Below are 13,221 nucleotides of genomic sequence, written 5' to 3'. Positions count from 1 at the left end.
GTGGCACTCGAGGAATTCACCCATACGAGCGGTCGGTGTACGCCGATCCACTGAAGCGAGTGTCACCAGACGGGACAGAAGAAAGTCCATGGAGAAGCAGAACAAGATGCCGGTTTTCGGCAATCGGCAAGCACCAACAATCCCTGGAGTACATTCCACAAGTCGGCCAGGCCTTTTGGCGGCCCCTGCGACTGTCAACTGCGCTGACCGGCACATTCTGTAGGAACGCAACGAAATTAAGCCCGGTTTTGGACAACAGGGCGAAATGGGTTCGCATCGACTTGCGGATCCCAAGAGCTCCCGGCGAAGAAGTGAAAGAAGACTTACCTGGCCAACGTACGGCCAAACGTGGAAGGCGAAAGAGTGACCTTTGGATCGCCTGGAGATCAACGGCAGTTCTTCGCGGGTGGAGGATGTTCGAGCCTGAACCTTTCAGCTCGAAGACAATTTTGCTTTGTTTTGACAGCACTGCGGTTGCTTCGATCTCAGTCGCAGCGATGTTGGCAACCATGCCTACGCCGTTGTAAACAACGAAGGAAACGCGCACAAAGAGCGCGCGAAACGACGTGCGTGGCAACAGCGCGCCGTTGACGATGGCGAAGGAGAGAAAGAGAGCGGAAACCCGAACGACGACGAAGAGTGGAGAGTTTTTTGGCGCGCAACGGACGAGTTTGCGCGATCGTTCGGGGAAGCGGCAAGTCTATCGCAAGCAGCCGAAACGGTCGGACGTCAAGTCGAGCGCGTCGCGATCGTCGGAAGAGACACGAGTTTTATCCACTTAGTTTAGTTATAGTTATTAAATAGAACTAGTGAGAAAAAATTCTAGTGTTTTTGCTTGTTTGCGATACTTCTGACCCTCCCAGAACCGGTTCCCCAAGCCCGCCGGCAGTGAAGTGCAAATCTACAGTCCGCTCCGAACACTATTTCAATCCTGAGATATTCAACAAAAACCGAAAAAACTCCGTGCATTTTTGTCACTTTCCATATGAAAGTAGTTTCAATCTTGTCGTGCTATCTTGTCACTTCCTGAAAATTGATGTAAGTGTGACAATTGGCCAAAGGGATTTCAGGTCAGAACGCGTTTGACGCACGTACAAGTTAGACTACCGTAAACATTTGTAATTATAACTCGGGACTCCAGCAACCAAATACAACCAAACTTCGGGACAATGCACAGAATGGTCAGCCAAACAAAACGTGTTTGTTGTTGTTTACATTGCGTGCTCTCGTTTTTGTTTATTCAAGGTCAAATATTAAAACGCGTTTTTTTTTCGGAACGTCGAAATGGCGGGTGCGACAAGATAGCACGACGACGTCGAATTGATGCATTTGTACTGTAGGGGATAGTGGGGAGACTAGATCCTCGGAAACACTTGATCCCAAGCCTGTATCTCTTCAGCATGCGGATAAAAAAAAATTGCTTTGTTTTAGAAAGTTGTGCAAAATTGACTCAAACTCATTGTAGAAAACAAAGAAAAAATGTTTGGAATTAGTTACAAACATTTTTCTAAAAAGTGCTCCAAAAAAACTCCACAAGATCTTTTTTCTATGTTTTGATATGTATTGAAAACATTAAAAATTTGTTCAAAAAATATTTTTTATGCATGAATTATCAACTACCAAACCCTTACGCATTTGACGTTAAATTTCTCGCCATACTAATTTTACAATCAATTGTTTTAAAAAGTGCGTTTAAGGAGACTTGGTCCCTGCATTTTTACAGTCACAGGAATCAGCCTCAAGCTTAATTAATCACAAACGTTAAGTTTTATGTGAAATTGCTGTAACTTATAGATAATCAAAAGTTTGGATGGATAAGAAACATTTTGCTTAAGATTACTTTAAAATGTTGAAAGGGGGATCAAGTTACCCCTAACATTTTGGAAATGCCGGTTAAATTTTTTTTTCAAACGCTTGGCATGATTCGCAGAGTTCATCTGATTAAATACCCTTCACAGTAAAAAATAATGTAAATTTGAAGCTGTATTTTTGGAAGGTTAAATATTACCTCTTTTATGATGTAATTTTACCTCAATTTAGACTGAAAAAGTGACATTACACCAGAAAAGCGGTAAAATTATACATTTTTTCTGACATAAAAGATGTACCTCTTCCCAGATGTAATATTACCATGATTTTTTTTTCTGTGTTGTAAGCCAAACATAGTTGAATGTTTTTAAGCTTTCATTTCATGCAAAACGTTCAAAGTTTTGTGAGAAATTGACAGAGTTATGTGCGATACAAAAAAAGGGAATCAAGTCTTCCCACTCTCCCCTACTCGTGAATATATTCCTTCGTGGTTCTAAACTCATGAAAACAATTCACGATTTCCAGAATTTACTTTTTTCCGTGTATCGATAGTGCACCTTGCCGTTATATAACTAGAGTATCGAGAAATTAAAAGTGAAAGTGTGTGCAATATGGAGTTAAACTTTATGAGAAGATTAACATGGCACTTTGAAAAGTTTAACTCCATGTTGCACACACACACTCTCACTTTTAATTTCTCGATACAATTAGGGTTTGTTCAAATATTTTTTTTTTTTTTTTTCATAAAATTATTTTTTATTAGGTCCTTTTCGGTACTGGGACCTGGTTAGGACCGAGTCGGCTTTTGTAATTACATTTGACTTAATAATTACAGAGGATCTTGTGTGTAAATGTTAGTGGGAGGGGAGCCGATTACCCGCGGCCTACTCGGGGTAAGTAGGGAAGGGATTGATGTTAAAGACAAGGCGTGGGAAGGGAAGGGGGATTGTGTAGGGGTCTTGGTTGGCTCTGCTGGCCTTTGCGTTTTGTCCTCAGCCGCAACTCGGTGTCCAGCTGCTGGGGCGATCTTGCTTTGCATCCGGTGCAAACCAGAAACGACGGCTTTGTGTGAAGGCGAGTTATTCTAACTGAAGGAAAACTAACTTAAAGAAAACTAACTGGAAGAAAACTAAATAGATATTTTGGAATCTGAGAGGAACTGATAGATAGGATAGAGAACATCAAGGTCTAGTTGAGATAGCGCGTCTCGCATCGGGATTTCGGGTGGTCTTCCTCGGGCCCTGAGGGTATCTTTCAACTTAATTCTGTGAGCCTGGTGATCTGGACACGCCCATACGAGATGGTCGATGTCCTGATAACCCTGCCCACAGTCGCAAAGGTTCGTATCACTCATGTTGATACGGTAAAGATGAGCCTTGCACGAGTAATGGTTCGACATAAGGCGGGACATCGTTCTGATGAATCCACGCGTCAAGTCCATCCCCTTGAACCAGGCTTTTCTTTGCACCTTAGGACGTATGGAATACATCCAACGTCCCTTGGAGTCGCCGTCCCATTGTGTTTGCCAATCCAGAAGCGCACGCTGCCTCGGAAAACCGTAGCATTCTTGTAGGCTAATTGGCCTTTCAAAAATGTCTCCACTCTCAGCACCCTTCTTAGCGAGCAAGTCCGCTTTCTCATTACCCGGAATCGAGCAATGAGCGCGGACCCACACCACCGTGATGCTGAAGGACTGAGCCGCCAGGTTGTTTAAAGTCTTACGTATTTCCGTGAGGAAAAACGAAGACTCCCTGGTCGGCTTCAGAGACCGGATAGCCTCAACAGAGCTAAAGCTATCGGTGAAGATGAAGTAGTGGTCAGGTGGCATGGTCTCGATGATTCGCAGTGCGCAGTAAACCGCGGCTAACTCTGCGACGTAAACCGAACTCGGGTCCTTCAGCTTAAAGAACAGCTGATAAGATTCATGATATACACCGAAGCCCGTACAGCCGTCAAGCTTGGAGCCATCGGTGAAGAATCTGTTGTTTGGAGGAACATGGTTGTACTTTGATGCGAAGATCGACGGTACAACTCCCCGCAGAAGATGGTTTGGGATACCGCGAGTATCGGCTTTCATGGACGTGTCAAAGCCAATCAGGGTGCTGCTGGTTAACGGAGGCGTGCGCTGTACCGTTGTGCTCGGGCTCCGCTCCCACGATGACATAAAGTCATAATATAGAAGCATGCGCCGAGACTCAACGTGAAGGTTTAGCAACGTTTCAAAATTGTCAATTACCAGTTTATTCCTGTAATCACACCGGATCAGGAACCGGTAAGACAGTTCGTAGTAACGAGTTCGCAGAGGCAACACTCCCGCCAAGACCTCGAGGGTCATGTTGTGAGTTGAGTGCATGCATCCCAAGACAATGCGAAGACTTCGGTACTGTATCCGCTGGAGAACCAACAAGCGTGATTTCGCAGCTGTTTGGAAGCAGAAATTGCCATATTCCAGCACCGAGAGTATCGTTGTCTTGTACAGTCGAAGCAGGTCAGAAGGATGAGCACCCCACCGGTTGCCAGAGACGCTGCGCAGAAAATTAGTTCTTTGCAGGCACTTTTGCTTCAGGTAGTTAATGTGCTTCCCCCATGTTCCCTTTTGATCAAAGATGGTACCCATGTACATGAAGTGGTCCGACTGCTCGATAGTCTTTCCCGAAAGAGAAAGATTGAGCTGCGGCGGTTCATGCTTCCCCGTAAAAACGACCAGTTCCGTCTTCTCCGGAGAGAATTCAATACCCTTTTCAACTGCCCAATGGGCCAAGTTGTTCAGGGTATCTTGCAAGGGTTCTAGCAGATCGACTTCCTTCTTGGCAGCGATTGAAACCACTGCGTCATCTGCGTACTGTATAAGGGTGCAGTCTCCGGTCAAGCAATCATCGATATCGCTGACGTAGAAGTTATACATGGATGGACTAAGGCGTGAGCCTTGTGCCAAACCCATGTAACTTATCCGGGTGATTGCCAGATCACCTTGCACAAAGTGCATGTGTTTTTCAGACAACAGGTTGATGAGGAAGTTGCACATCGCCGGATTGAGACCGCTCCGCCGCAGCTTTACTCCCAACACCTCGATGGAGACTGAATCGAATGCACCCTTGATGTCTAGGAAGACAGAAGCCATTTGCTGTTTTTTACCACGGGCTATGTCGATTCCTGTGGCCAGCAAGGCTAGACAGTCGCTTGTTCCCTTGCCTCTCCGGAAGCCATACTGCGTGTCTGACAGCAAGTGCTCTCGTTCCATCCATGGTTCGAGGCGGTCGAGGATCATCTTCTCCAGCAACTTTCGTAGACATGACAGCAAGCTGATTGGACGATACGAGTTGTGGTCGGACGCCGGCTTACCGGGCTTTTGAATGGCAACCACCCGGACCTGTCGCCATTCGTGTGGAATTACGTTCTGCTCCACGAACGTGTTGAACAGATTCAACAGACGCTGCTTGGCGATGTCCGGAAGATTCTTCAGCAAGCTGAACTTGATCTTGTCCGGACCAGGAGCAGTGTTGTTGCCCGTCAATAGTGCTATGGAGAGCTCTACCATCGAGAAGGGAGGATTAGAATCGCTCCCATCAACAACGTCGAATGATGGTTGTGTCGGCACCGAGTCCGGGCACACCTTCTTGGCGAAATCCAATATCCACTTGTCCGATTTTTCCACACTCTCGTTCGGAACGGAACCTCTACGCATGGCCCTCGCAACGCGCCACAGAGTGCTCATGGACGTATCTGCTGGTAGTCCTTCAACGAACTCCCGCCAGTACATTCGCTTCTTTCGCTTCAGAGTATTACTGTACCTGCGATCAAGAGCTCTGTACTTTTGGAAGTTCGCTCGGATTCCACACTTGCAGAAGTCCACATAAGCTTCTGACCTGGCCGCCGAGAGATCCGTACACTCCTTGTCCCACCAGGGAAGTGGAGGGCGCGTTCGGATGTATGGTCCCGGGACGGGTTTCGTCTGAGCTTGTAACGCACTGTCATAGATCAAATTAGCCAAAAACGCATATTCTTCAAGCGGTGCCAACCCTGCTCGCAACTCAACTCCAATGGAGACTGCCTCCGCGTACTGTTTCCAGTCGATATTTCGCGTCAGATCGTAAGGCATCTCCACCGTTGTCGAATGCTGTGGGCCATGGCTAACCAGAATAGCGATCGGCAAATGATCACTGCCACGAGGATCTTGGAGCACGTTCCAGTCACAGAGAACTGCCAGACTGTTGGAACAGAGCGACAAGTCGATGGCACTCGCCTTCGTACCGGACGTGGTTGGCGTTGGTGGTGTTGCGATCCGCGTAACTTGCTTGTCCCTGTTTAGGAGGGTCATCTGGAAGTCGTCGCACAGTTCATGAATCAGATATGCTTGAGGGTCTGTCTTGTGACTTCCCCACTCGGTGCTGTGAAGATTAAAGTCACCCAGAACCAGTCGCGGTGCCTGCAACAGCTCAAGCATACCCCACAACTTTTGTCGAGTTAACGACACCTGTGGAGGAACGTAGACGGACACAATGCAAATGTCCAGTCCTCTGATCCTGGCCTGTACTGCGACTGCTTCGATTCCTCCTAGCTTCGGGAGCGTGACCTTTCTAAAAGTGTGGCATTTCCTGATCCCAATCAGTACGCCTCCACCTCTATTTGGTCCTGCCCTGCTCTCTGTGATGATGTTGTACCCCCGGAAAGCTGGCGTCTCATCTCCGATAAGAAACGTTTCGCTCAGCGCAAACACATCACAGTCCCGTTCGAATGCGAATTGTTGAAAATCGTTTAACTTGGGGGTTAAACTTCTACAATTCCATTGTAGAAAGGAGATGCCGTTTTTCGTTTTTGGTGTATTACCCATCAAAGGAAATGAACGACAAGAGGGGCATCGTGCTAGCAAGCTGTTTCCCGATGTGTCTAGCGAGAGGCTCAAACCGCTTTATGATTAAACGCGTCGGTTCACTCACAAAAGAGCACAGCCATTCCACGATTGTGGAAAAAGGAAGGACTCCTTTGAAGGCATCGGTGATCGGATTCGGTTGAGGAACCGGTTTCAGGGGGATCTTTGGCAGCTTGGGAACGGGCTTCAGCGGCTTGGGAACGGGCTTCGGTGCCGGCTTCGGAGCGGGCTTACCCGACGGACCGAAAGGAAAATCCTCCTCGAAGTTCAACGAGTCACTTTCCTTACCCTTGCCGCCAGCGGCTTTTTTGGACTTGGAAGCCTTGTTGCGCTTCGGGTTTGGCCCGGAAGAGTCACTTTCCTCGTCTCTCTGGAAGAGGACCTCCACATCGGAATCTTCGTCCCCCGAATCTTCGTCCGCCAAAGGAGCGAAGCGATTGGGGTGGGTCACCTGACTAAGGATTTCCGCGAAGGACTTCTTGGAGCGTTCCCTCAAGGATCGCTTCATCTTGTCCTCGCGCTCCTTGTACTTTGGGCACTGTCGAGTTTTGTGCGGTTCCCCGCCACAAAGTAGGCATTTTTCAGCCTGCTTTTGGCAATCCACGTCCTTGTGGGGGCCGGCGCACTTTGAGCACTTGCTCTTGTTGCTGCAGTAGGTCTTGGTGTGTCCCAACTGCTGGCAGTTTTCGCAGCACATCACTCGCGGAACGTACAATCGAACTGGAAGCCGAAGCTTGTACAGCTCAATGTAGTCCGGCAGAGCTGACCCTGCAAAAGTCACCCGGAACGAGGCAGAAGGAATGAACTTCTTCTGGCCACCCTCGGTGGTGACGTTGCCCAGTTGCCGGCACTCGAGTACCTCCACAGCTGGAAGTTTAGGGTTCTTGAAGCGTCCCACCGCCCTTGAGAGGTCGACAAGCGACAGACTGTCATCGGTCACCACGCCGTCGATCTCGACTTTGTGGGCCGGAATCCAAACACGGTACTCAATGCTGAACCGCAGATCAGTTACGATCTGATTAGCTTGCACCGCGGAGTTCACGATCACGCGGAGCTTGCTCTTGTTCAGCTTGGTACATTCGACCACCCCAGGATAGTGCTTCTGCAAATCCTTGGTGATCTGTACAAAGTTTAACGGCTTCTGTTTGGGCCGGAAGAAGACCACCCATTCCGTTTGCGATCCCTCTTGATACTGACGAGGACGAGGATTCGGTTTTTGGGAATGAGGATTCAGGGGCGGGGGGGGATTTGGATCCGGATTCGGCACCGGTGTTTTAGGAGGAATTGGATCTGGATTGGGAGGAAGTGGATCTGGATTGGGAGGAATCGGGTCTGGATTAAAGGGAGGAATCGGTGGTTGAGGGGGAACCGGATTCGGATCTGATTTAGAACGCTTTCGCTTCGTCCTCTTAGACCCGTCCGAGGATCCCCCTTTACCGCCAGGATCCTTATCCTTCAGGAAGAGGTCCCTGTTGGTGGTGTTTGAAGGAACTCCCAAAACAGAGTCCTCCATTTCCACGTCCTCGTCACCCTCAAGGGTTGAATCGGAGTCGAATTCCTCATGGTCCGACTCGGTCGGATCCATGTTTGCGAAGAAACGCGATAAACTAAACGAAAATGAAAGTGATGAAACTAATCGCAAAAATAAAAAAGGAGAAAGAAAAAAAAAACTAACCGAAAAAAAAACTATGAGAAAAAAAAAAAAAAAACTAAACGCTAACAAAAAACTCGCCTTTCGCACTCACCGCCGAATTGGCCGCACTGGCTGCCGCCCGCAGCGGGATGCGCGGGAAGCTCGTTTTCGCGCGCTTGTTGTTGTTGTTGTGCTGCCTGCTGCCAGCCACGTAAACAACGGGGTTGTCTCCGACCTGGCCTGGCCGAAAACTGGTCCGCCGACCGCAGTCGACTCTCCGGGGCCGATTCCACCGACCAACGACCGTCTCTCGCCTCAGCTGCCTCCGCGGCCGCTGCTGCTCACTCCTCCTGCTGCTGCTGCTCGGATGCAGGAACTCGTTCCTCTTCCGCTGCTGCACCGCCGCCGTGTCCACGACGACCAGATTGTGGCCTCTCTGACCACCGGAACGGGCTTGTCCGCTCGCACACGCCTCGGAATCGCCGTGAAAAACGCGCCAAACACACCGCGAAAAAACACGACTAACCGCTGAGACTTCTGCCGGAGCAATGTTGTTCAAATATTATGGCCAAAGATTTTCGGGATTTCAGACCACCTACTTATTGCAGGCCATTGCAATTTTTATTTCGAATTATTGGACCGCAGATAACTAAAAGAAGTTAAAGCTTTGGAAAATGTATTTTCGTAAATTTATTATTATTTTGCAAATTTTTGATATGTATGTATGTATGTATGTATGTATGATCCCCATACCCGCAGGCAACTTGGTCCTGGAACACATGTGAGCGCTAGGTGAACAATTCGATCATCTTTTACTCCGTAATCTGTACACCCACGTGCATAAGTTTTTTTGCACGAATTTTAATGCTACAAATACCGGCGCATAGATCAAAATGGTTTCCCTTTTCCCTCCCCAAGCGCCGAAAATTTGTAGCGGGTGTAGGGACACTTTGCATAGACGCCCTTGCTCCCATCACGTCACTGAGGGTATGGAGCGACGAGAAATTAATAAGCATGCCCCCCTAGTCGAACCTTCATTAGAGAAGCAGGCAATCCACAACTCACAGCGAACGACCAAGGGAACACCTTACCGCGTATATAGTAAGATTGGCGTGGTTGGTCTTTAATGAGTTGTAAATATGTTAGAATATATGAAGAGTTGCCTGTATTAAAATGGAAAGCTCTCACCAAGTGAAATAGTCTTCATGTTTTGCTGAACATCGAATCTTGCTAAAACTTAGTGCACCGAAAAAACATCTGCAAACTTGTTTTCTTGAGTTGCTAAAATGGATAGAAAACAGCATCAAAAACAACAAAAAATAAAATAAAATGAAGCAGGAAGGCATAGTTTTGCACATAATAGAGAATGAACATTTTGAGGAAATCAACATTTGGTACACAAAAAAATATAAAAATATGACAGCATACTTAATTCCTAAGTAGAATAGACTGAAATACTCAAGTATCATCATAAAAATTAATAAAATAATATGATACAAAAAGGATATAATAATTTAAGCAAAATGAAGATTTTTTTTAGTCGTTCATTAGTACAAAAGTAAAGTAAATCTTTCCCAGTTCCTGAGGGGAACACCCTTGAAGAGTATCGGGGCCGGCATTTACAAAGCGGATTCAGTGGCAGTTTCATTCTCAACTTAATGTTAACATGTTAAGGTTAATGTTAACATTCCATAGGTCGCCTCCCTAAGGTGTCGTGATAAGGTCCAGTTTGTGACGATACACTACCTTCCCTTTACTAAGCAATCGAATCCAGAAGGGAAAAGATCACCAGTTGTGTTGGTCCGAGCCGGGATTTGAACCCCGATCTACCGCTTACGAGGCGGAAGCGTTACCACTGGGCTACGTGGCTCGGTACAAAGATGGATAGGAAAAGAAATTATTTACAAAAAGGAATCGCAGAAGTTTTCAAAGTTTTATAATCAGAAACTTTGAACAGATTTTTTATTAAAACCATAAAAATCATCAAACATAAAACACATTTACAATACCTCAATTAATTCTTAAATATTTGATGAATTCATCAAGCAGCATACAGTTTCTGAATTAATTACTCGGTGCATTTTTAATATTTATTTTAATATAAAAAAACCAAATCGAAGTAATCATGTTTTTTCTACTGTCACTAATATTCTTAAATCTATATTGATTGTGTAAATGTCATTTTTCAATTTAGAAAATCTATGAAACTAAAAAAAAGGCATATTTTTCTTTGAAAGGGTGTAGCAGCACTGAATTAAGTGTGGGCTTAAAATGCTCTGTCATTTTAGAGAGAACTTAAGCTATTTCTTGCACAAATTAGATTTAGGAACGTAAAAAATCACTGAAAAGTGAAATAATTATTTCAATGAATAACAAGGTAGCCATGAGTTTCGGGAAAAAGTACGTTGCCATGACATTGACAGCAGCAACTTCAAATATTTTTTTTCTGTTATGTAATTAATACATGAACACTAAATAAGGACCCAAAATGGAAAGAGCTCACCGGGATAGGACAACACGACCCAAAACAGCCGCTCTACCGCTCCAGAATTTCCACCAACAGCTTCTAAAGGCTCTGCTTCTTAGTAGAGGTCATTTTCTTCTGTTTTCCTTGCGTTGAGGCAAAGCTTCATCAAATAACTCTAATTCACAAAATCACAATTTCCACTTTTATGGAACCTAGATGTGTTCCAGCACAAAAACCCTGAGCCCCAGAAACACTCCGAGCCGAAAACCGAAGATGTGCCCAAAGCTGCCACCGTAATTCCAACGCCAAAGACGACGCTCATCAGTCGGAAACTACACTTTTCTCCACCACCAATTTGATATTCCGTAGCTCTTCAATCCAGCATTCAAAACCCGACTCTCAGCTTCCCGGATTATTCACATTTTTAACTAAAATTTCACTAAAAATACTAAAAATATTAAAATGAGAAAGGAAAAATCCGCGGAGCAAAATTTCAAAACGTCACGACGCGCGCGCGGCTTGCTTCGATCCCTCTGACCGAGTGGGCAGTGGATGTGTGGGAAAGGGAAGGTGCAGCTAAAAGACCAAGAAGTAGAAGAAGCCGTCACCCTGGGAAACCGTGCCAACCAACGGGGCTAGAATCCAAATTGAAAACCGCCAATATTTGGTCGATAGTTTTACTTTTTGTTCCGCTGGGCGTCGAACGAAGTTGGTTTTTTCCGCGAGCTTTTACAATTTTTCCTTCCTCCCATCGCAGTAACTAACGCGTACTTAGTGCTTTCGGTTGGTGGTTTTTCTTTCTTTCTTTTTAAAGGGGTGAGCCGCTTAATTTTACAGAGTCACAAACAGGGCGGAAGCTTTGCAGCAGTTTAAGGGATAAACCGATTTGTCGTTGCCAGACTGGTTGGGGCTGTCATTTTGCAAATTTTTGATATGTAGTACCATAATAGGAATGATGATGCAAAGCATTTTGTTATTCTTCTTGTTCCGAACCTGAAGATACAATATTTGAACTAATTCAGGAAATTTGTGCAAATTTTGCACCGCCATCGTCCGTGGCCATCTTACTAATGAAGATTTTTTCCCCAAACACATTTTAAAACCAAAGCATTTCAATCTAACGTGTTTTTCACTTCGAAATCAAAGGAAATGTCGAATGGGGCCAATCGATGTAAAATTTATTTGAATCTGAAGTGAAATTCATGCGAAAAAAGAGTGGAAGTTTTCTCGCTAACGATCAGCTGGCTTTAAATTATTTTCACATCCATTTGAAATGTAAAACATGTGAGGGCCATGGGAAAAGCACGTGAATTTATCGTGTTGATTTTTGGAGACTCTCACGTGAAAAATCACTTGAGATTACTATGCTGGTTTCTTTCAGTGTACTTGTTCGGTACACTGAAAGAAAGGCACATAGTAATGTCACATGTTTTACACATGAATCTGCCCCATTCGACTTCGCATGTGAATGTCATGTGAAAATCATATCGAAATGGTTCAAAATGCGATGCGGTAAATTCAAGTGAAATTCTCATCATAATTGAATGAAAAACACGTTAGCTTCAAGTGTCATCGCACATGATTGTCACGTGAAATCCTTGTGAATATGAAATGGGAATCACGTACTATTTTTTTCTTTTGTTGCTGTTAAATAACGGTAAAGAAATCTAAAAATTGTTTTTTTTTGTTTCACATTTTATTTCACGCATATATTTCATTACCAACAACACACTCTTGGTCGTCCTCATTCACTGGTCACTAAGGTACACATCGTACTGTCCGCAAATACTCTTTCGAGGACAATTTTGCACTTTCGGAGTCCTCGAAAACCAGCACTGAACGCTCCTAAAGCCGCATCCCAATCCGGTTCACAGCAATCTGCAGGATATTTTGCACTTGAAAAAAGACTTACGAACTTGGTTTCCTGAAAACAAAAAGTATTTAGAAACTTCTTAGCAAAGCATTACTTTATAATTGCATAATTACTTACCATCATCAAAATAACGATTCTTTGTGAAAATTCAGATGAATTCCTTAAATAATTGAAATAAAAAACTGATTTAAAAGACGAGCTCAAATCGTGCATTTTTCCTTCTCGCCATCTTGCTTATTGATTTTCGGAACAAATTTGCAACACTCGACATTCAAATTCAAAACATCTGGTTTTAACGTGAATTTCCCTTCACTATCAAAGGAAAAGTCAAATGGGGCAAATCGAAGTGGAATTCACTTGAATCCGCAGTGAACACCATGTGATAAAAGAGTGAAGCGGGTTTCGGTTGGGATCAGCTGATTTCAAATGATTTTCACATCAATGGAACATAAACAAACTATCGAAGTCATTGGATAAGCATGTGAAATTATCGTGATGATTTTTGGAGCAGCTCACGTGAAACAGTACTTGAGTTTGCTATGTCAGATTTTTTCAGTGTACATTGTTTT

At 44.9% G+C, this 13,221-nt stretch overlaps 1 protein-coding gene across 50 annotated transcripts in view; it reads left to right on the top strand.

Annotated features, from left to right (window-relative positions):
• The window catches only part of LOC120424726 (cell adhesion molecule Dscam2), a 99,423-nt gene that overhangs the window by 85,227 nt on the left and 975 nt on the right, over positions 1-13,221 (top strand). The window lies entirely within an intron of this gene.

This window comes from Culex pipiens, chromosome 2 (genome assembly GCF_016801865.2).
Source record: "Culex pipiens pallens isolate TS chromosome 2, TS_CPP_V2, whole genome shotgun sequence".
Classification (NCBI taxonomy): domain Eukaryota; kingdom Metazoa; phylum Arthropoda; class Insecta; order Diptera; family Culicidae; genus Culex; species Culex pipiens.
Note: the sequence above shows the minus strand (reverse complement) of the source record. Positions and strands in the feature narration are given on the sequence as shown.